Source organism: Fukomys damarensis, unplaced genomic scaffold, assembly GCF_012274545.1.
Source record: "Fukomys damarensis isolate Sample0158 unplaced genomic scaffold, DMR_v1.0_HiC HiC_scaffold_36, whole genome shotgun sequence".
NCBI lineage: Eukaryota > Metazoa > Chordata > Mammalia > Rodentia > Bathyergidae > Fukomys > Fukomys damarensis.
This window is the reverse complement of record NW_022900948.1, coordinates 4,532,503-4,556,151: the sequence shown is the minus strand read 5'-3', so window position 1 is coordinate 4,556,151 and position 23,649 is coordinate 4,532,503. Positions and strand designations below refer to the sequence as shown.

At 35.6% G+C, this 23,649-nt stretch overlaps 1 pseudogene; it reads right to left on the bottom strand.

Moving 5' to 3' along the window:
- Nucleotides 1–10,496: 10,496 nt before the first annotated feature.
- On the bottom strand, nt 10,497–11,544 carry LOC104864210 (annotated as a pseudogene).
- Between the last annotated feature and the right edge of the window lie 12,105 nt (nt 11,545–23,649).

Below are 23,649 nucleotides of genomic sequence, written 5' to 3'. Positions count from 1 at the left end.
GTTCAGGAGCCTTTGGGACTGGCTTCTGGGAAGAGTTTGGAAAGTTTTGAAGATACTGGCTAAAAAACTAGAGCTTGAATGCCTTAGGCTGTATGTGATGAGATAGAAATTCTGCTAGTAAGGACCAGACTCAGGGGTTTTCTGCTGGAAAGGACTACATTGGCTGTTGGACTCCAAAGGATGTATGTTATAGCTTTGCAGAAAGTTGATCTGCATTTTTCTCATGTCCAGAGACTTTACCTGAAATTAAAAGCAGAAGACTAATTAATCTGGCAGAAGAAATTTCAAGGCACTCTAATGTTGAGGTGCTGGCATGGCTACCGTTGGAGGATTTTAGCCAGATTTATGTTGAGAATCAAGAGCAAAGAATCAAGCAGGATGATTTCAAACATTTTGAGTTTTGCCAGAAAGGAAGCTCTCGGAAAGCTGTGCACTGAAAAGATATAGCAGAGGAAATCTTGAATGCTGGGAAGGAACAGGAGAAGAGAAAAGATGGCCTGAGGGCATAACAAGAAGCAAGACTCCATCCTTTGCAGCCTCAAAATTGCAAAGGTGAAAGACTTTGTTCTGAGAAGAAAGACCCAGAGTATCATGTTCCAGAATGGTGGCAGCCAAGGGAAGTTGTCCCTTGGGATTTGATTCTTAGGCACCGGACCCTTAGAGCAAATAGAGAAGGAAGCCTGGCTACTGCTCCAGCTGGCAGCAGACCTTGGCATCATCCATGTGGTATTGACTTTAGGTGCATGCAGAATACAACTGTTTTGGAGTCCAGAAAGCTTCCGCCTAGATTTCAAATGAAGGCCTGGGAGGCCAGGCAGTATGCCCCTGAGAGAGCAATGTGTGAAATTGTGAGTGTGAAGGCAAAGGTACAGTGGAGATGCCAGATAGTTGGAGAAGCAGGGACGTGGATTATCCAAGGAATGCTGCAAAGAGTGAGTAAACTTAACCAAACAAAGAAGCCATGGAGCTACAACCACCAACAGTACCATAAGAGCAGAGGCAGTCAAGCTCTTTGGAATTCACAACTTGCCACAGATTGCTGGGGATGATGAAATTGGAACTATGGGATTTAATGTTTTCTCTACTGGATTTTAGACTTGCTTTGGTTCCATTTCTTTGTATCCCCCTGTTTATAACTTTTGGAATGGGAATGTCTGTCTTGTGTCATTAAATGTTGGAAGTGTTTAACTTTCTTTCTATTTGTGCAAGGGCTTGCAGCTCAGAATTTACCTTGACTCTCAGAGAAGACTTTGGACTTAGATTCCAGCAATAATGAAACTGTTAAGACTTTGGCAACTCTTAGAGATGAACTAAATGCCTTTTTCATAAAGGGATGTGCATAAGTCACTGGGGAGCCAGGAGCAAAAATGTTATGGCTGTGTTTAGATGCCCCCCCGCTCACCAGAGCCTCATGCAGTCATAGATGGGGCTTTTGAAGAGGTGGCTAGATCTGGACTGTGAGATACTGGAATTGATTCAAGGTGCAGTGTCATGCCCAAGGGCACTAGAATGAAGGCTGTGAGTGCTACTGACATTAAGTAGTCTAGATAAATTGAAGAGGACAGAAAGACACTGTTAAGGTCCCCTGTTGCTTCTGCTACCTTGTGGGTGCCATGAATGATTTCTCTGCTGTGACATTTCTTTGCCATGTGCCACTCTGCCTTGGAGACAATTAATTGTATCTATGAACCGTAAGCCAAATAAAACTTTCCTGCTTTGACTTGTGTCAGTTATTTTGTCTAAGCAATAAGAAAAATGACTAAGAGAACTGATCTGTCTTAAGTTCTATGCCTTGTCTCTGACTGAAATTTTCAGATATACTATACATATTCTATGTCACTATAAGGGATTTTTTCTCAACTACAAAATATTATTCATCTCTACCATTATATATAACTGTGTATATAACATATTTGAATATAGTCATATATACTTATAGTCACATATACAAGTACACACATAAATTCCTTGCACATGTATTTTTAGTTCCAAAATAACATTGTTGAAAACTCCTCTCATTTTCTCTCATGAAAGAAGTGTTATCTTCCTCTGGAGGAAGTTCTGTGTTGTGAACAGGAACAACTAACTTTCAGGTTTGCCATCTGGAAGATTTCTCACTCAGGAAATTTACACACATTCCCTCTCTATTGTCCTCAAAAGGATAGTCCATCCATGGATCTGTGACTCTCACCATGCTTTGTGCTGTTAATGTTTGCCTGGAGGAAAGAAGCATTTCTAAGGATCATAGGCAGAGCTTCCCCTCTCAGTTTCCAATCCTCCTTCAGTCCCTGAGATAAACTTCTGTATACTCTCAGGGAACTAGAAAAAAAGGACCAAGAAAATGGAGAAAATGGAAGGTTGTAATTTCATAATGCATTGCATGTACATTCATAGCTTCAATAAGAGAATTAAATGTTCCTGAGCAAGCTACTTCAGAGGAACTCCAAATACTATGCACTTGAAGACTGAAGTCATTTAATGTATTTTTCAATTCTGGAGATCAAAAAAAGGTAAAGACTGTCAGAATGAGAAATCTTCCTCTCTTACTGCCTTACAAAGCACATTTAAGAACTTCTGGGACTCTGTAAAGTTCATTTCACATCATCTACCTCAGCTACAATTACAGTAGAGCTAAACATACTCAATGGATCCCCTGGCTACAATATTAGGATACACATCATAAATCACTTGGGTGCAACTTGCTGTTGGTCTGCAACTTAAATATCACTAACAACATCTCTACGTATATGGGTATAGGACACATATATTGAGGAGAATAATGGTGTAATTTTCAAGGTATAGCAAGGTTATTCATGGACTTTTGCTGCAACATTCAGTTGATTATTCAGAAAACCACTTTCTCTGAATAAATCAACTGTGCTGTATTTATGATACAACCTACGATACAGTAAAAAAGGGGAGTGAAATATATCTCATAATACAACTACACAATTGCTATGGAAAGCCAGATGAGAAGGCTTTCTTAAAAAAATGCTTAAACAAAAATTTTACATGTAAAGCTGACAAAAGCTTGAGAAGGATGGATTTGGAATACAGGATGAGCATTAGGAAGTGAAAGTGGAGAGACAGAGAGAGAGGCAGTCCAGAGGTAAACTTTATCTTATTAATCTTTAGAACAATCCTAAGAAATAGGCATTGTAAACCATATTTCATGGTCTAAATATTTAAAACACAGTACTCATTTCTGGCCCAGAACTGTGTGCAAAAGCCTTTTCGCTTTCCCACCCTACTGAGTTTGGTTAGATCCCACTGAGATATTGTATCGTAGGTGACTCATTTTAATGCCAAAATTTTTTATATAACTCTACATATTTTCAAAGTATCTTCCCATGTTTAATTTATTTTAAACCCACAACCTCTGAAACAGAGGGTGTGCATCTTTACCCTATTTTATGTGGGAAAACAGGCAAACAAAGGGTAATCAAAGAGTTATGGTGGATGTTTAAATTAAAAAAAAAATATTATATCAAATGAGAACCGAGACCTGTCATATAAGGGTACAAGATCCCAATGATGAATGTAACTGTACTGTATACCTAAAAACTACCTATAAGCTCAACGATTAAAAAAAAATAGTAGGGTACAGCCAACAGATTTTCACATAGAATTTTATTCTTCAGACTGGGAAAGCAACCTTTTTCAAGCAGCTTTGTGAAGTATTCCCTATAAAACAAGATGAACAGAATACACTTACATGTCTTTGGATAGCATCATGCTTGTTTGAGTCATTTTACAGCACTGATACTATTTGATGTGCTTATAAGGTTAGGTAGGATTCTACTCGTTATTTGACAAAGAATGAAAAAAATCAGTGACTATAAGCATCAAATGTAAAGGAGAAATCGTGTCAGAGAACATGCAGCTGATTAGAGAAATTTAATATGCAGGACCACATTAGACACATAAGAAATAATCCCCACACATTTTCAGTCCTGTCAGCCATAGCTGAGGAGTTATGCAGAATACTATAATGTCAAGTCAGTCACCTATGTATTAAGATGAATGGTTATCAGAGAGGGATAATGAGTTGATCCACGTGATATTTAAAAATCACAGTTAAATTAGTTTAGATGAGGTTGTAATTCTAATTTTCATCATGGATTTTATTTTCCCCTGTCAAAGATGTAATAATACTGAATAGACTCTAAATGATATAAGGGTCCATAATAGTTTCACTCTTCATATCTCATTAATTACTTAACATTATAATGATGGCCAACCCCATAAATGAAAATATGAAAATAGGCTGAAATGATGGACTATAAACCTTACTTTTTGAGGAGATAAATTTGAAGAGAGCACAAAGTTTAAAATGCTTCAATATTTAAAATCAAGGGAAAAGAAAATTTTGTAAAAATTATATTCAATGGTTTTTATATGGATAATATAAAGATAATTTTGCAAAGCATCATAGAAGTCTTTTTTTCTCAGGCCAAAAGTTTTTCTATCCTATCGTCCAGTCATGTAAAATAAAATGCACTACATCCTCTATTTTGTTATATAGAATATATTGCCCATATCTTGTCATTGCCTTGAATATATAGCAAGGGGAAAACTAAAGAAGAAAATGAGACAAATGTTTCTTTTTAACACAAAGGTTAATATAAGCTTGCTTAGTACTGGAGCTGTTATAGAAATTTATTCCCAAAGCAGACTGTATATAAGAATAATCTTAGCTGTGTTTGAAGTGGGTTTTTGATGGCCCACTTTGCTCTACTAAATCAGAATATCAGTGTTGCAGTGCTTTATTTATAAAGCTCACCATTGTGATGCTGATGTATATCTAAGTTTGAGAACCGTTGTGATGAGATTTTCATATTGGACATTAATTTGTGTGAATATTTGCTACTGTTTATAAATTGTGCATATATGTCCATAAGTCTGTACATTTACATGCTTATATGAGATGTCCTTTTGAAATAGTAAAGTATATACTTTTATAAGAGTAGTTTAAAATAAATAACTCACAGTCCTATATTACCATGTCAAAAGCTACAAAGCATTAAACGTATAGCATTGTGCCTTTCAATAAGTATTTGGGCTGGTTTGGTTCACACTAGTAGTCAGTAAGTCTACTTCCAAGGATGATCCTGCTGGGATCTTCCACACTGAAATGAAAAGAGACACTGACATCAGAGACTAAGGTCATGCAGCAGCAGCTTAGCACTTGCCCAAAGTAGCTCTCCAGAGACTTCCACACACCTACCTATAATTATAGCAGCCTGTAGCAATTACAAAGTATTTTTCTAGGTAATTTTAAATATTTGCATAAATTATGTGATATATTCCTCATTAAAAAAACATGAGGTGCATTTTATGACATCCACTGTACAGTCTAAGACATTAAGGTTACCATGAGCATTTCTGAATCTATTGCCTATATTTTTTAATTTACCAAGATAATAAAAGTCATACACAAATACAGTCACTCCACTGATAACAATGATAACAAGAGTAACAACAAAATACAGCAGACCCACTTTCCCCATTGCCAGAATGAGAGTCTTAACCCTGAGCTTACTCCTGAGCACCTGAAGGGCTTGATTCAGTGTAGGTAGTCTACTTAAGTTTGAGTCTACATCAATCAGGTACTATACGGCCAGTGGGTACTAGAGACCTTCTATTAAGTTTTCTTATGAGTCTAGTGAAGCATAGTAGTTTTCTGCCACTAGCACTCGAAAGAAAAAAAAAGAAAAACAGGAACAAAAGAAAGCAGGCAATTTGCTCCTGTCATATAGATTAATCAAGAAAGGCACAACCTTTCTATCTTTGGCTGGTCTTGGATAAGGGGGAACGGGCACTATAATAGATACAGGCAGGAATCACTTCAATCATCTTTAACTGTCCTAGAATATAATGCAAGGAGCTTAAAGCTTTCATTTAAAACCTATAGTTTTCTTTTTCTATTGAGGTTTCTATAATTACTACTTGCTTGCTTTCTGTCATGCAATATTGCAAACAACTTCAGAGAAAAGAAGCACATTTTTTAGATCAAAGAAAAACATTGACTGGAAAAAAAGGATTTTCTCTTTACTAGCCATACACATATTCTACTGTTATGGAAAAATAAAGTCTAAGAATGACATACCAAATAATATGATACCAACTCACTTTACCACCATCAAATATCACAATAAATGTGGTTCAGCACCTGAAGTGGACATACAGTGTCACTTCCTGCACTTCTCAGTAATCTTATTTGTAGCCAAACTAACTACAATGGTAAAACCAAGTATCATTCTTCATTCTTGGTGAGACTTTCTTGAATGAAGAGTTTCTACTGATTTCACTAAAATTACATGCAGTGGCATGAAAACTGAGGAATTATTTATTGTGTTTCCTAAGATACAATAATTTATGTTTCAAAACTTATTATACCATATCTATATAGCCAGAGGAACAACCTAGGAAATTTAATAAAAGATGGTTAAAAAAAATGGGTTAAGTAAATCACACTGATTTAGGTATAACAGATAAGGGTAGTATATTCTCCCATATTCTTTTAATCCATAGAAATTCACAAAAATGGGTAACCAAATAAGTTACATATGAGTAATAAGCTCTGACATTCTACAACTTAGTAGGGTGACTATAGTTTGGGACAATATATTATATATTTTATAAAGAATATAAAGAGAGTTCCTCAAAAAAGAAATGTTAATGTTTAGGAAATGAAAGTTTTAATTATCCAGATTTGACCAGTACACATTCTATGCACAAATTATCACCCTGCATCCCATAGGTATAGTTCTTAAATGCAATAAGAAAATAAAAAAATATACATATGTAAAAGAGAGTAAAATATGGCATTTTACTTTTTAAGGAGCTGTATATTTACATTTGGCCATTCATATTTTTCACAAGATTTTGATATGCATCTACATGCAAATTAATATTTTATCATTGATACTAACTTTATTATGTGACTTTACCAATACAATAACAAAAAATTGAATGAATAAATAAATAGAAAAGGAAGGGTGGATGACAAGTCAAACAATTTTTTGTAAAAGAATATGGAGAGATCAAAACTGAAAATGTCAGGCACTAGGAGATCTTAGAGACGGTGAAAAAAGGTTAAACATTATAAGAAACATTAAGTACTGAGCACTAACCTGGAGACTGAAATTGGCTTCAGGGACTGTTTCCCCTTTCATGTGGGAGCAGAATAGAAATATAAAGGGAAGGCTAAAGTGGAGCCTGAGGCTTCAAAGACCTGTCCTTGGTTGTATGTTATTCCCATGCCTATTACCTTTCTACCTCTGATTTTCTACCTTGATTGTGTACCTAGGTAATTTCTTGCAAACCCAAATTTTGCCCTCAAAGTGGTCAAAATAGATTTCTGAATCAGGCCAGTATGTTCCCAGAGACTTTTGCATTAATCCTTAAAAGCTCATTTAAACAGAAAAAATATTTCCATAAAATTGCTATTCAGTTAGTATCAGCTAATTCCATTGCTCTGGTCTCTATTTATTTGAAAAATATGCCATCCTACAAAATGGTACATTTGTGATAGCACTGAATTAAGGGTGAAACTGAACATACACATTTCAAATAATGCTAGGCTTCCTAGCTTAGTCAAACACATTTAATGTTTCTCTTCTCAATATTATTCTCACCAACAAACCATTTCAAGAAATAATTTAATAGTGAGTGTTAAGCTGTACACTGATAAAGGAGAGCTATTGTCCCCAAAGCATTTACTATCAGTTTACTTAGAGTATCTTAAATGCCAAAGAAAATGAAATCCCAACGTAGTAATTTAGTCATCATGCTAAATGCATTTTCTGATGAGACTGCTGCATATTACTGAAGACCAAATTAAAAAGTCAGTGGAAATGGATAGGAAAATAGAAGAATTGCATAAGACAGACAACAGCATTAGCAGAATGACCACAGACTTGCATGGATGTTGAAACAATACACACAATTTAAAGATTATGTAGAAGTCCAGGTCACTAGGCAGCACTGAGGATGTGTGGCCTGACATTGGAACTTCAGAGAGGGACATCAAACCATGTTGAAAACAACTGCAAACATTCCTGAAACATCCTTGATCACTCACCTATCTGGTAAAAAAATAGTGATGTAGAAAGTTCCTAGACAGGTGCCAGCTAGATAACTGGAAAAAATGTTAAATTTGGAAGAGTGTGTGTTTCTTGTGTATTTACTGTTCAGAAATCATGAAGAACCCTAGATTTTAAAGCCCTCTCCCTCATTAATCATCAGTTTCTCCTACCATGAGAGAGGATCTACACAGAGGTTCCTCTAATGGAGCTGAGAGAGGGGAGGAGAAACACACATAGACCAGAATATATTTTTCCATTCCTTTTGCTCATGATTGGTCTATCATCTATGTTAAATAAATGATTATAGTAAGAATTAATACTATTATATGATTATAATAGGAATTAATAATTAATAAATATTTAGTTATTTTGAAAAGTAATTGATGTGGCTATATCCTTGGTTTATTTTATTACATAAAAATCTATAATTTCCAGTTAGAATAAGAATACTAAATATGTTTACTTGCTTCCATAATAATTGCTTGGAATTATCAATCCCATATATATTCAGATACCCCTACTGTCTTTTAGTCATACACTTTGTTTCTATTTCCTTTCTCTCCTAAAAGATATGTTTATTCCTATCTATCTCTCTTCTAACCATCCTGTTTCTATGGCACTAGATTATCATTTTTCTATCACAATGATATCTAGCCTCATCTCTCATTCCACTTTTTATTCAGTTATTTTCCTCCATTCTAGGACAAATCTATATCTTTTTTAATAGACATATTCCCTTTTCTCATATTCTGACACTTCCCTTTTCCCTCCTTCCCATGATTAATCTTTTCAACTCCCATATTTTTCCATCTGTCAGTTTTGTTTTTACTTCCTTTTTCTCTTCTTTCTTTGGCTTTACATTTTTGTCTTCTATTCTCCTGAGAGAAAATCCTTTCTATTGTTAGTTTTTGTCTTTTCTCATGTTTTCTAGGATTTTTTTTTTCATTCATCAGATCCATTCTCTATATAGTTAAGATATTTCAAGGAATGCTTCAAATCACTCAGTCCTTAAAGGGAGCATTTTCTTTAGCAAAATGTCCTAGACATGCTCACCCAGGCCTGCATCCAGCAGAAGGTGGAAGGTGGAGGTCTAGGACAGCTGTGCAGAGATCCCATTCTTGCTCTGGCCTGCCTCAAGGCAATCAGCAAAGACTGGTTTGTAGCACGGGTGCCTCTGCAATATCCCTCCCCACCTGCTCTCAGGCCTCCTGATTGTGCCAGTTGTCGGATCAACTCTGCAGAGTCACAGGTGGTCATAAAGGTCATTTTTTTCTGAGCTCCAGAAGATAGACCAGAAGTGAACAACTGCAATAAAAGCAAATCAGATCTCCATAGTTGGTAAGTTGGAGAGAGCACCATCTTACATCAGAATTTTGGATTTCTTCAGAGAAAGGGTAGAGGGAACCTGTAGTAGAACCTTGTAGATTTCAACCCTGCAGGAGGTCAGGGAACTCAATTTGGGCCTTGCAGCCCAAATTCAGCCTGAATCTCAGGGGTGAGCCATCAGCTAGCTTAGACTAAAGGGCTGAGTGCTGCACATGGCTGTGCACATTGTCTATTATGACAGCAGAGATATAGTCTAAAAGAGGCTCTTCAAATTCATTTTTTTCTTTCTTTTCCTCATCCATTCTAAAAATTCTTTCTTTTTTCTGTCTTCTTTTCCCAACTCAATCTCTTGCTCCCCATATTATTCTTCATCTCCCTTTCTATTCCTGTTCCTGCCCTGTTTCTACCCTAACTCAGATTTCTTCTTTTATTATTTTTTCTCTTTCTTTCTTTTCTTTCCTTCTCTCATTTTCCTTCACTCAAGGGTCAAAAGTTTCAAAGGAAAGTGAGCCCCTATTGCTGTTAAGTTGCTATATTCTTGTCCTTATTCTTTCCCTCTGGTCTTCAACAGTTTCCTAAAGTTTGTGTAGTCATCCTGTATCCTCTGGCTTCACTTGAAACCTTTTCCTATTCTTTTACCTATGTACTCCTCTCGTCCTAACTCTGCTTAAGCCCCAAGATGCTATATAGTCAAGATTTTATTCACTGTAAGCATATTTTAGGCTGCTCCTTGATTTTGATTTAATTCATATGGTTTAAAGGTGATAGACTAATGACTACCACAAATGGTCAATTTGTAAGTTGTGCTTGATCCTATTGTGTTCCTGATTGTATCAGTTGGGCTAACAGGATGTGGTTGAAGGGTTGTCTCTTCTATTATGAAAATGAGAATGTCTATGAGTCATTAGAGACTCAAAAGCTAAAGCACAACTATACCAGGAAGATTTAAGTAACAAAGCAGGAATTAAACCAAGGACAACCCAACAACAAAAATAAAAATGAGAAAACACTTAAGAAAGACACAAAGACAGACTTCCAGTTCCAGTTTTGGGGTTTTGTTTTTTCACTATGGAAATGCTTTTATGGTGGTGTCTGTACAGAATGTGATGTGAAGACAAGGACAGCAGTGCACACAGTGAGACAAGCTATCAGAACAGACTGTGGGTGAATAAAGAGTTCACACCACTTCCACACTTTAGCAGCTAACAGACAGCTATAAGCCACCTCCTCCTTGGCTTCCTCCTGAACTCACCCTCCTTCTTGGCCGTGGCATCCTGGTACTGCTGGTACTTGGACATCAGGTTGTTCATGTTGCTCTGGGCCTCAGTGAACTCCATCTCACCCATGCCCTTATCAGTGTACCAGTGCAAGAAGGCCTTGTGCTGGAACATGGCCATGAACTGGTCTGAGAGCTCTTGAATAGCTCCTGAATGGTCATGCTGTTGCTGATGAAAGTGGCAGACATTTTTAGCCCACAGGGTGGGATATCACAGACAGCTATCTTCTCGTTATTGGGGATCCACTCTACAAAATAGTTGCTGTTCTTGTTCTGGACATTAAGCATCTGCTCATACACCTCCTGCATGGAAATGCGGCCCCTGAACACTGCAGCTACCGTCAGGTAGTGGCCATGGTGGAGGTCGCAGGCAGCCATCATGTTCTTGGCATCAAACATCTGCTGGGTGAGCTCAGGCACTGTCAAGTTGGAGTACTGCTGGTGGCCCCAGCTGGTCAAGGGGGCAAAGCCAGGCAAGAAGAAGTGCAGGTGGGGAAAGGGAACCATGTTCACAGCCAGCTTCCAAAGTTCAACATTGAGCTGGCCAGGGAAGCACAGGCAGGTAGTGATCCCAATCATGGTGGCAGACACCATGTGCTTCAGGTCACCATGGGTGGGTGTGGTGAGGTTTAGGGTTCCGAAGCAGTTGTCATACAGGGCTTCATTATCAATGCAATAAGTCTTGTCTGTGTTTTCTACAAGCTGATGGACTGAGAGGGTAGTATTGTAAGGCTCAACCACTGTGTCCGACAATTTGGTCAAGGGCACCACACTGAATGTATTCATGATGCAGTCCGTGTACTCCACCTGGATCTTGCTCATGAAGAGGGTGCCCATCCCAAACCCAGTCCCCCTACCCAGGGAGTGGATCAACTGGAAACCCTGTAGGCAGTCACAGGGCTCCACTTCCTTTCTCATGACATCCAGAACAGCAAACTCTAGGGCAAATAAGGTTGAAAAGCCTGACAGTGAGCCACCAGGACACCCTGAACTCATAGCACAGAAAGTAGTAAAATAGATCCATCAGGCTCTAGAAAAATTCAAAACAGAAATAATTTCCCGGATAACCATAGAGATGGTGAGTGAAATGAAAGACATGAATACATGAATACAGACTGTAGAACAGAAACTGACAAAAAAAAAAAAAGATGCGCTCAGGACCATGATACAAGCCATGAATGCCCAGCATAGGAAAGAAATGGAAACAATGAATGCCCAATATAGGAAAGAAATGGAATCCATAAAACAGATTCAAACAGATATCAAGGAGACTAAAAACTCTATTGAAAGTGTTTGCAGCAGGATAAAAGATTGCGAAGATAGAATCTCAGATATAGAAGATAGGATTACAGTCAATGATGGTGAAAAGACAGCTCTCTTAAAATCAGTAAGGGAACATGAGAAATCGATGCCACAACTCCTAGATGATGCAAAGAAGAATAACATAAGACTGATAGGAATCCACGAAAAAGCAGTAGAAAATACAAATGACTTAAAAAAGCTGTTGACAGAATTAATGGCAAAACTTCCCAAACAGAGGGGAAGAATTTGGCATACAGAGAGTGAGCCATATAGGACTCAATTGGCCATGATAAAAAAAAAATCTACACCTAAATATACAATAATCAAGAACCCAGAAACCCAACAGAAGAACAAAATACTACACGCAGTAAGAAAAAAGAAACAAATCACATGCAAGGGAAACCCATCAGAATCACAGCAGACTTTTCAACACAAACCCTAAGGTCAAAGAGAACCTGGAGTGAGGGATTTCAAGTCCTAAAAGAAAACAACCTCCAATCTAGACTGATATATCTTGTAAAACTCTCTTTCAAAATGGATGGGGGAAATAAGACATTTCCATGACAAAGAAAACCTGAGAAACTTCATGAATACCAAACCAGCACTACAAGGAATTCTAAGAAATATCCTAGAAAAAGACAATGAAGGTCACAACACCATCTGGTCCAATAGAGCAAATCAAATAGGCAAGGCAAGAAGCTAAAGGGAGAGGGGGAAAATAAAAGAGTCAACAAAAGGACAATGACATAACAATAATAAATCAATACATATCTGTTATAACCATCAATGTCAATAGCCTCAATTCACCCACCAAGCAAAATAAACTGGCAGAATGGATTAAGAAGCAAAATCCAACAATATGTTGCATACAAGAAACAAACACACCTAGTGCAAAAAGAAGCCCATAGACTGAAAATGAAAGGATGGAAAATAGTTCCACATGTGATAGGAGCCCAGAAAAAAGCAGAGGTAGCTATCTTATTTGCAGACAAAGTAAACTTATTAAGAGAGACAAAGAAGGCCACTACATCCTTGTAGAGGGAACAATTTAAGAGGAAGAGATGACAATCATAAATATATATGCACCAAATATTAATGCCCCCCACTATATAAAACGAACATTAAGTAACATGAAAAACACAATAAGCAGTGAAACAATTGTAGTGGGGGACCTAAATATCACACTATCACAAATTGATAGATCATCTAAGCAAAAAAGTCAACAATGAAATACTAGAACTGAACCAAGCTTTTGTTTGAACATATGGACTTAATAGATGTCTATAGAGTGTTCCACCCCACAAAATCAGAATATATGTTCTTTTTGGCTGCACATGGGTCATTCTCCAAGATAGACCACATGCTAGCTCATGGAATGGGTTTGAATAAATGCAAAGGGATTGAAGTTATCCCCTGTGTATTATCAGTTCATACTGAAATCATGCTGGAGATGAATAGCTTAACAAACCATACGAACTTTACAAACAGATCCATGCAATTAGGAATGAAAAAGGTGAAGTCACAACAGGTCCAGCAGAAATCCAGAGGGTCATTAATACCTACTTTGAGAAACTGTACCCTAATAAAATGGAAAACACAGAAGAAATGGACAGATTTCTTGATACTTATGATTTACCAAAGTTGAACAAAGAAGATAAAAAAAACTCTAAATACCCCTATTACAATCAGTGAAATTGAAAATGTAATTAAAAGTTTACCAATGAAGAAAAGCCCAGGTCCTGATGGATTCACCACTAAATTTTACAAGACATATAGAGAAGAACTACTGCCACTACTCTTTAAACTTTTCAATGAAATTAAAAGGGAAGCAATACTTCCAAATTCATTCCTGGAAGCAAGTGTTACTTTGATTCCCAAACCAGGGAAAGACCCAACCAAAAAAGAGAACTACAGGCTATTCTCCCTAATGAACATAGATGAAAAATCATCAGTAAGATACTGGCAAACAGAATACAGTGGATCATGAAGAAGATCATACACACTGACCAAATCAGATTTATTCCAGGGATGCAAGGATGGTTCAACATACATAAATCAAAAAATGTAATACACTATATTAACAGAGTCAAGGACAAAAAACCATGTGATCCTCTCAGTAGATGCAGAAAAAGCATTTGACAAAATTCAACACCTCTTCACGATAAAAACACTGCAAAAAATTGGAATAGATGGTCTATATTTCAACTTAATAAGGCTATCTATGAAACACCAACAGTCAAAATGATATTAAATGGCCTAAAACTGAAAACCTTCATTTAAAAATCAGGAACAAAACAAGGATGTCCACTATCACCACTCCTTTTTAATATGGTTCTGGAAACATTAGCCACAGCAATTAGACAAGAGAAAGAAATTAAAGCAATAAAGATAGGAAAGGAAGAAGTTAAACAGTCATAATTTGCTGATGATATGATACTCTATATTGAGGACCAAAAAAATTCCACCAAAAGAGTTCAGACTTAATTGACACATTCAGCAGAGTATCTGGATACAAGGTTAGCACTCAAATCAACAGCCTTCTTGTACACAAATAACAGACTCACTGAGAGAGAAATTAGGAAAACAATTCTTTTCACAATAGCATCTCAAAAAATAAAGTATCTAGGAATCAGTCTAACAAAGGAAGCAAAAGACCTCTATACTGAAAACTACAGCACTCTGAAAAAAGAGATCAAAGAGCACATAAGAAAATGGAAAGATATCCCCTGCTCCTGGGTAGAAAGAATCAACATAGTGAAGATGGCCATAAAACTGCTTGCTATACAGAGTCAATGAAATACCAATTGAAATACAAACAGCATATAACACATAACTAAAAAAAATAATCCAAAAACTCATTTGTAACCATAAGAGACCTAGAATAGCAAAAGCCAAACTATGCAGTAGAGACATGGCAACAGGTATAACAATTTCCAATTTGAAAATATACTACAAAGCCACTGTGACAAAAACAGCATGGTACTGGAAAAGAAACAGACCTGCAGATCAGTGGAATAGATTGGAAGATACAGAAACAACTTCAGATGTACTCAACTACCTCATCTTTGACAAAGGAGCCAACCATCCTCAGTGGAGGAAAGATAGCTTCTTTAATAAATGGTGTTGGAAAAACTGGATTTCAACCTGCCCAAGATTAAAACTAGACCCTTATCTTTCATGGTACATTAAAATAAAATCCAAGTGGATTAAAGATCTAAATATTAAAAAAGAGACACTAAACTTGCTGGAAGATAAGTTTGGCAGAACTCTTGAAGACATTCACATAGGAAAAGACTTTATGAGTAAATCCTCAGTATCATGGGAGCCAGGACAAGAATCAACAACTGGGATCTCAGTTTATTAAAAAGCTTCTGCACTGCAAAAGAAACTATCAACAGATCTAAGAGACAACCTACAATTTGGGGAAAAAAATTTTACCAGCCACTCCTCAGACAAAGGACTATTTTCTAGAATATATAAAGAATTCAAAAAAAAAATCAGCACCCTGCCCAATATGAAGACATGATTAAAAAATGGGCATCTGAAATGAACAGACATTTCTCATACAAAGAAGTAAAAGCAGCAAGTAAATATATAAAAAATGTTCCACATCACTGGTCATTCAAGAGATGCAGATGAAAACAACATTGAGATTCCACCTCACCCCAGAAAGAATGGCTGCTATCAAGAAATCAACCAATATCAAGTGTTGGTGGGGTTGTGGAAAGAAAGGAACCCTTCTCCATTGTTGGTGGGAGTGCAGACTGGTGCAACCACAATAGAAATCAATATGGAGATACCTCAAAGAAATATGAATAGAGGTTCCTTTTGACCCAGCCATCCCTCTGCTGGGTATCTTTCCAAGAGAATTAAAAGAATCATACCACAATGTTATATGTTCACCCATGTTTATAGTGGCACAGTTTGTAATAGCCAAAACTTAGAAATACCCCAATTGCCCATCAGTTGGAAACTGGATAAAGAAGATGTGTTTGTTTCTATAAAGTGTAATACTACTCAGTCATAAAGAATGAGAAATTAGAGTCATTCATAGGAAAATGAATGCATATTGAGGCTATACTCTTAAGTGAAATAAATAAGTCACACATGTATAAATGCCAAATAGTTTCTCTGGTGTGAAAAACTGTAATTGTAAGTAAGGTCCTAATGGTATAATTGATAATGTGTAATAGGATGGAAAAGGCTAAAGGTGTAGGGGAAGTGGGAAGAGTAGGGGAAAGTAAATAAGGGAAAAGAAAAAAAAATATGAGAAAACAATAAAATGGAAATAAAGTTTTTGTAAATAGGGAAGGGAGGAGGGGGTGAAGGGAAGGCAGAGGTGTGGGGAAAAAATGAGAACCAAGACTTGTCATGTAAAGGTACAAGATCCCAATAATGAATGTAACTATACTGTATACCTAACATGTACCAATAAACTCAATGAGGAAAAAAAAAGTCCTAGACACAAATTTTTCTAGTTATGTTTGCAAAAGTTATATGTTACTGATTTATTCTCTATATGTTGTTAAATCTTCAAATATAGCTCAACTAACACTATATGTAGCTATACATAAAAGCAATTATAAAGGGATGATGATCATTTGATCAGTAATGTTGCCTCCAATAGGATAACCATCATTATTATTGACTAAAAAGTAATCAAAGTTATTGCCCTCCTTCTGATACTTTGGGATAGATTCATATTATTGAATTCTTATATAGTTTCTGATCTTTGTTTAGAGGTTGATCAAATTGTATTATAATTTCTTCTTTATCATGCTGCCTTTATTTAGTCATTGATTAAATTATGTGTGGTAGTTTAGAAACAAACTTAATGCAATAAACAAAAAAAGCATACTCAGGAACATTCATGTTTCAATAATCTATCTTTGTCTTTAATTATTTTTCACTGCTTTACAAATCATCTCTGTGGAATGTTACCTGGGGTATTCACTGACTAATGCATTATTGTATTTACAAACTAATCTAGAGATAATTAATATCTGCATGCTATTTCATCTCATCACTTATAAATATTCATCACATATGCTGAAGACTAAATTCTAAAAATGACTTGAAGAGAATTGAACAAAATGTGGACACTACCTCAGTGGTGTCACCATCTGCCTCACAAGCAGAAGGTCCCAAGTTCAATCCCTGATAACAAAGAAACAAAACACAGAAAACAAACAACAAAAAAAAAAACAAAGAATTGAACAAAATGTGATGTTCTCATGTCATCTATTAGAGAAAATAGAAATTAATGAAAAAACAAATTACTATACATAAAGATATATTAACAATAAATAATGAAGGGAGGGATATATGAAACACCAACAACATATAAACATTGAGTTCAATTTAGTGACATTTAAGAGAGTCTCTGATTAATGCTTAAGAGGCTGTGGTAAGACTAGATCCGTCTGAAACAAGAAATGTGGCATACATTTTTGAAATCTGAAGGCAGTATTTTAAAAATTCGCTTAAATTTTTAGAATTATTTTATTGCTGCGAAGAATTAGGCCTTTGTGTAGCTTACTATTTTTCACATATATAAAAGATATATTTTCATGTATAGAGATATGAGAACTCACATTAGTTCAAAGAATTTTCATTTGTTACATTAGTTCATTTTGTGTTGCTATAAAAATATCTGAATCTAAGTAGTTTGTAAGGAGAAAAGATTTCCAAGAGTCTGACATTGCTATCTTTTGGTCTTGGTAAAAGGCTTTTGGCTACATTACAACACACTACTTGGCATCGTGGTAAAAGCGTATGTGAGAGGGTTTAGTAACACAGCAAGACAAGAAAGATTCAGAGCCAAGTCTTGCTTATTGTGAACAATCTACTCTGATAGGAACTAATCAGGATCCCAAGAGAGCAATAGTAATTTCCAATGGTGATTCCCCCAATGATCTGTGTTATTATATCTTCTCTTTTGGTGTTTCTGCCACCTCAAACTGACACCCTGGGGGCCAACTTGCAGAATAAGTTTTGTGGGCATACCTGAGCTACATCTACTCAGAGCATTGTTTATCACAGAATTTTTCTTACATAATATACAGTCTTTCTATAGTATAGCAATGATGATATTGTGTAGTCTATTTTACTTCTATTTTTGAATAATAACACCACAAAACAGCAGTTTAAAACAACAAATATTATTATCTCACAGTTATAGAAGTTCATAAATTCTACTTGTCATTCCCACTAGGATACTCCTTCTTTCTGTGAATTCAAGGTCAAATGATTAGCATCCTAACTATGAAAGTAATACTTCATCATATATCCACAAGTTAGCCTTATACAAGGTATATACACCAGGGAAATAAAATTTGGAGACCCTCTCAGAAGTCTACTTAATGTAAACCCTCAACTCACTCTACTTTAAATGGCAAGGCCAAATAAGGGTCATATAAGGTTCTGGCTTAGGCTTAATAACCTTCATTATGTTATTAAATAATCATATGCACTTTCATCTTTTTCAGAAAGGTTTTTGTTAAACCAAAACATGTTTGCATTTTATAAGTGTATTTTGGGATGCAGGATATGATGGCATATTTTTCCTCATCTGATCTTTTCCTTATTTTGTTAGATTAATTGATTTTAAAAGTAAGTGAAACGACTGTGTGGTCACACCCAGTGATTCAATGGGAATCTCCAAAAGTTTATAATACACAGCCTTAGATTGGGCAAAGTTGAACATCTGAATACCTTTAATGCAATTAATCTTCCTCAGTATATAGAATTAATAGAAATAAAAGAAGTTCAACCTCAAACACGTAGTGAAACAGCCACTCTAAGCACCATCTTTCATTTACTCACCTGCTTAATTCTTATTAGGACTTTAAATGGATTTAGATAAAAGAATTTGTAAGATTTTACTCCTAGATGCAAATTCTCATCTCACTTGGAGTAAAAGCAAAATCTTATTAAAGCCCACAGTTTTATACTATCCTTTCCTTGCTGTGCATCTCACTTGTCTTTTACTTGTCTTCTCTACCCACATTATGTTCTTGTCAAAGTAATACTCTTTTTACTTCTAAAAATACAAAATGTAGTACACTATGACTTTTGCATTGTCTGTTAACTCTGTGGAACCTCTCACCATCATGCTCAGTTTTTAATAAAATGCCAACTTTTTAGGAATACTTTCAGTCATTACTTTTCATGTATTATTTTTTTGCATAAATTTTATGATAATCCAACAAGCTATGTATTTTACTGGGTTTTTTTTCATCATTTCTCTATATTGCTGCTATATGAACTTCATCATAGAAAGGATTTCTCCCTGTCTTGTTCCTCTGCTATTCAACTAAGACATACTTGAGTACTGGTACATAGGTACCTTCAATATATTTTGAAATGAATAGATATGTAAAAAAAATAATTAAATATATCTGAGTTTTTAAGACTTTGATTAAAATTTCATTAAATTTCATGTTTGTTAGGCAGATAAGAAATCTCAACTCAAATACTGGCTGTTATTATCAAACAAAACATAGTTTTGAGCAATTTCAGAAGTAATACAAAATGTTTTGCAAATTAAAGATTCATGTAAACATTTCTAAGCATAGGGTCTCTTACTAAATACAGTCTGTACTATGTCTTAATCATCTGCCTAAATAACTACAGATGTCATATGTCTGTTTCACAATTTTTTGCTTTTAAAATTATTGAATTGACACCATGACCCTTCAATTATATGAAGTTAGAAAGGCATTAAGACCTTCAAGCAGCAGAAATTGAATTATGGTCCAGGTGCTTTGCTAGGCAGCAGAAATTTTAAAATGAACAAAGCATGTTTCCTACCCTTGGGTCTAGGCCATATTACAGATTTTTAAAGTAGTCTTATCTTGTATAAAAATAAATGTATAAGAGCTCATTAAGATTATGATTAAGATATCATTTTAATTATATAATAATATTTTTCATTTTCTGTATTAATTACAGCTTGTTGGTTATTTTTATCTTTTATGTTCATTTTATTATCTTAAGAAATTCTGCTTCTTTCTTTTCCAATTTGCACCCATTCTTTTCCTCCTGTGTTGTTCAATTGTGGTTTATTGTCATCATACTCAGGTTTCATTTAAGGTGCTGGGTTGATTCAAACATTATTCTAGTGATTTATTACCTTTTCTTCCAGTGTCTCAGAATTATTCAGCATTAGTCTCTTTTTACACTTTTTAAACCTTTACAAGTTGGCTTCCAAGTCACATGTGCTTATTTCTGCTTGCTTCCTCCCAAATGGTCACTAAAAAGACTCTAAAGAATATAAAAAGGTATAAACCCACAAGGACAAAGAATATGGGAGAGGAGACAATGGCATATTGGCTGAAAAGTAAACAGAAAAGTGATAACATATTCAGCTAGTTTAAAAGTAGTAAAACCTTAAGTGCATGGTGAGAGGAATACTGAGAGAGAAGAAAACCATTTCATGGTCGGTGACTTCTAAATTGTTCAGAGCTTGGAAATACTCATTCCTGGTAAGCAAGAGGAGGGAATTCAGTACAAAAAAAAAATGGGGTAATTACTTGTAAGTCTATATATGGAAAATTCAAACCCATATCACTCCATAAGCCCACCTACCAGATGAATGCTTCCAGGCAGGACAAACTTTTTACTCTGGTGTAACTTAATAGAAAAATGTGGAAATCATAACTCACAAGTATTGGGAAACAGGGACAATAATTAATTGAAATTAAAAGTTCTGTGCATTTAGTTCCCTTTGCTTCTTCCAGCAGAAGTCTAAAGATGCTTCCCTAAAGATACTGGGAAACCACTATAGAGAAACCCTCTGAGTGTGAGCCTGGGTTGTCCTAATGTTAAGTATGTGCCGGCCCCTCTGGTCACTAGACTGTGAAGTTGATTTATCAGCACTTTGACTGTGCCTGCAGAACTAAAAATCTTTCTTAAATATGAATAGGCACCAAATGTAAAAGATTGAATTATTAACAAAATATTCACTGACCTTTCCCACCAAACCCTTTCCCAATGAGAGGATTATTTATTTTATCTGATTGACACAAAGCTTCATTTAGGTCATTTGCTTTGGTAAATAAAACGTGAACGTAGCAGAGCCCCCCACCCACCCACATACACCTCTGAACAAAGACTTGAGTTCTTACTGGTTTCATCAATTACGTTTATCATCTTTAATTATATTAGTGATGCCTTACTCAGGGAATTGAGAACATAAAGGGAGAAAGGTAATAGAAGACATTTTGAATAATTGGAGAATGTGAGATACTATATTAAAAATGCCTTTCCAATGCCCAGGTCAGTTGATAAAAGTAGACTAACACAAGAACATATTGTTATGACATTTTAGAACATCACAATTTAAGAGATAACCCTATACAATTCTAGAAAAAAACAAACCATCATCGCTGTTACCACCATCAAAGGTCACTTGTTTCATCAGGAATCATGATGGAGTCTGATTTTACAATAGCAATATTCAAAGTTAGAAAGCTATGACAAAGTGCCTCTAAAGTTCTTAGGGAAAATCTAGTCTACTGTTCTGCATCCAGTGAAAATATAAATAAATTAACTGTGAAGGTAGAATATACATTTCTCAGACCCACATGTACTCACAAAATAGACCACTTATACACTTGTCTTAGTCAAGGTTCTCCAGAGAAACAGAACTTGGACTGAGAGAGGAAAAGGAAGGAGAGAAAAAGATAAATTTATTAGAATATATTGGCTTCTACTTTATCCAATTTTTTGTTTTTGTTATGGTAGTGGTGGTGGTGGTTATTTTAGAGACAAGGTCTTGCTATGCAGTTCAGGCTGGCCTTGAAATCCTTATGTAGCCCAGGCTGGCCTCCAACTTGCAGTGATCCTTCGGCCTCAACCTCCCGGGTACTGGGATTACAGGCCTATGCCACAACGCCTGACTACATTATTCAATTTACTGGCATGCAATTGCTCATAGTAGTCTTTTGTAGTTTGTTTGTTTGTTGCTTTTCTTCAATATAAGTACTATTTTCACCTCATTCATTTAAACTTTCATTTATTTGAGACAATCTCTTTTTCCTACTTAGGAGTTTGTCAGTTTTACCTTTTAAAAAAATCAACACTTAAGTAAATACTTTCCACTGTTTTTAGCCTCTGTTTTGTTTATTTCTCCATATCTCTTTATCTTTACTCTTTTCTTTCTTGCACTAACTTGGAGCTTAATTTGTTCTTTTTCTAGTTTCACAAGGACACAGTGAAAACATCCTGGTAGCTCTTTTTACTGGGAGAATATTGTAGAGTGGATTCAGCAGTTCTTAGCATGGTTGAGACTTCAGGGATCATTGATGGCTGAAGTTTCAGGTGACCACAGCAGTGAAGAGGGTTTCTGAGACATCCTGCTCTATTTTTCTTAAATTTTAATTTATTTTTATTGATTTTATTGATACATTTTAGGTATACCATGCAGTTACATTCATTATTGGGATCTTGTATCTCTACATGACAGAATTTGGTTCTCATTTTTTCCCCCTTGTCCCTGCCCTCCGTTCACCACCCCCCTTCTCCACTTAAAAACACTTTATTTCCATTTTTTCATTTTCTCATATTTTTTTCTTTCTTTATAGAGGGAAATCCCTTTTGAGGAAATCTTGGTCCCAAACTGCTCTGGACTAAGGCATGGAGTGATGCAATAAATGTTTCCTAATCTTTCCTATGTGGCCATTCTCACTTTTGCTTCTCTGTAGTACAGAACTTCTGCAGGGCTTATTTTGCCAGAATGTAATTTTTATTTACTGTCTTCATTTCTTGTTTGTTTCAGTTTTTTGAGACCATTTTTTTTAGATGTAGCCTAGACTGGACTCAAACTCATAATTGTGTGCCTCAGTCTCCCTGCTGAGATTAGCAGCATGGACTAGCATGTCTGGCTTTAGTCATTGTTTTTGAATAATAGTCTGCCCTCTTGCTGCTGTCGCTGCTGCTGAGATTTCACTGACTTAATATAACTTTTCTTTAAATGTTTGGTGTAATTTTCTGATGAAACCATCTGGGCCTGACTGTTTCTCTTTTTGGCAGGTTTTAAATTATGAATTTGATTTTTTAAATAGATGTAAAACTGTTCAAATTATTTTATGCTGAAAGAGTTGTGGTAGTTTGTAAGTATGCATGCTTAAAAACTGGTCAATATTATGTACATTTAAAATTGATTCAAGGGAAGTTGCTCATAATATTTTCTTGTCATTTTCATGTTTATAAGGTCTATAGAAATAATTATTACTATATATTGATATTGGTCACATGTGTCTTTTTTGTCTATTTCTCGATCTTGTTATATACCATTAAATATTTTACTGATCTTTTGAAAGAACCAGTACTGTTTCGTTTTTTTATGCTTTGTCTTTTTAATTTTTTTCCATTAAGTTTATTGGTACAATTTAGGTATACAATATAATTACATTCATCATTGGGATCTTGTACCTTTACATGAGGTACCTTGGCTCTTATTTTTTCCCTGTTCCTCTGCCCTCGCTTCACCCTCTCCACCCTTCCTATTTACAAAGACTTTCTTTCCATTTTTTTCCTTTTCTCATGTTTATTCCTTTCCCTTCATTCCTTTCTCCTACCTCTCCCACTTCTCCTTCCTCTTTGGACCCTTTCTTCCTATTATACATCATCTATTATACATTTTGATCCTTA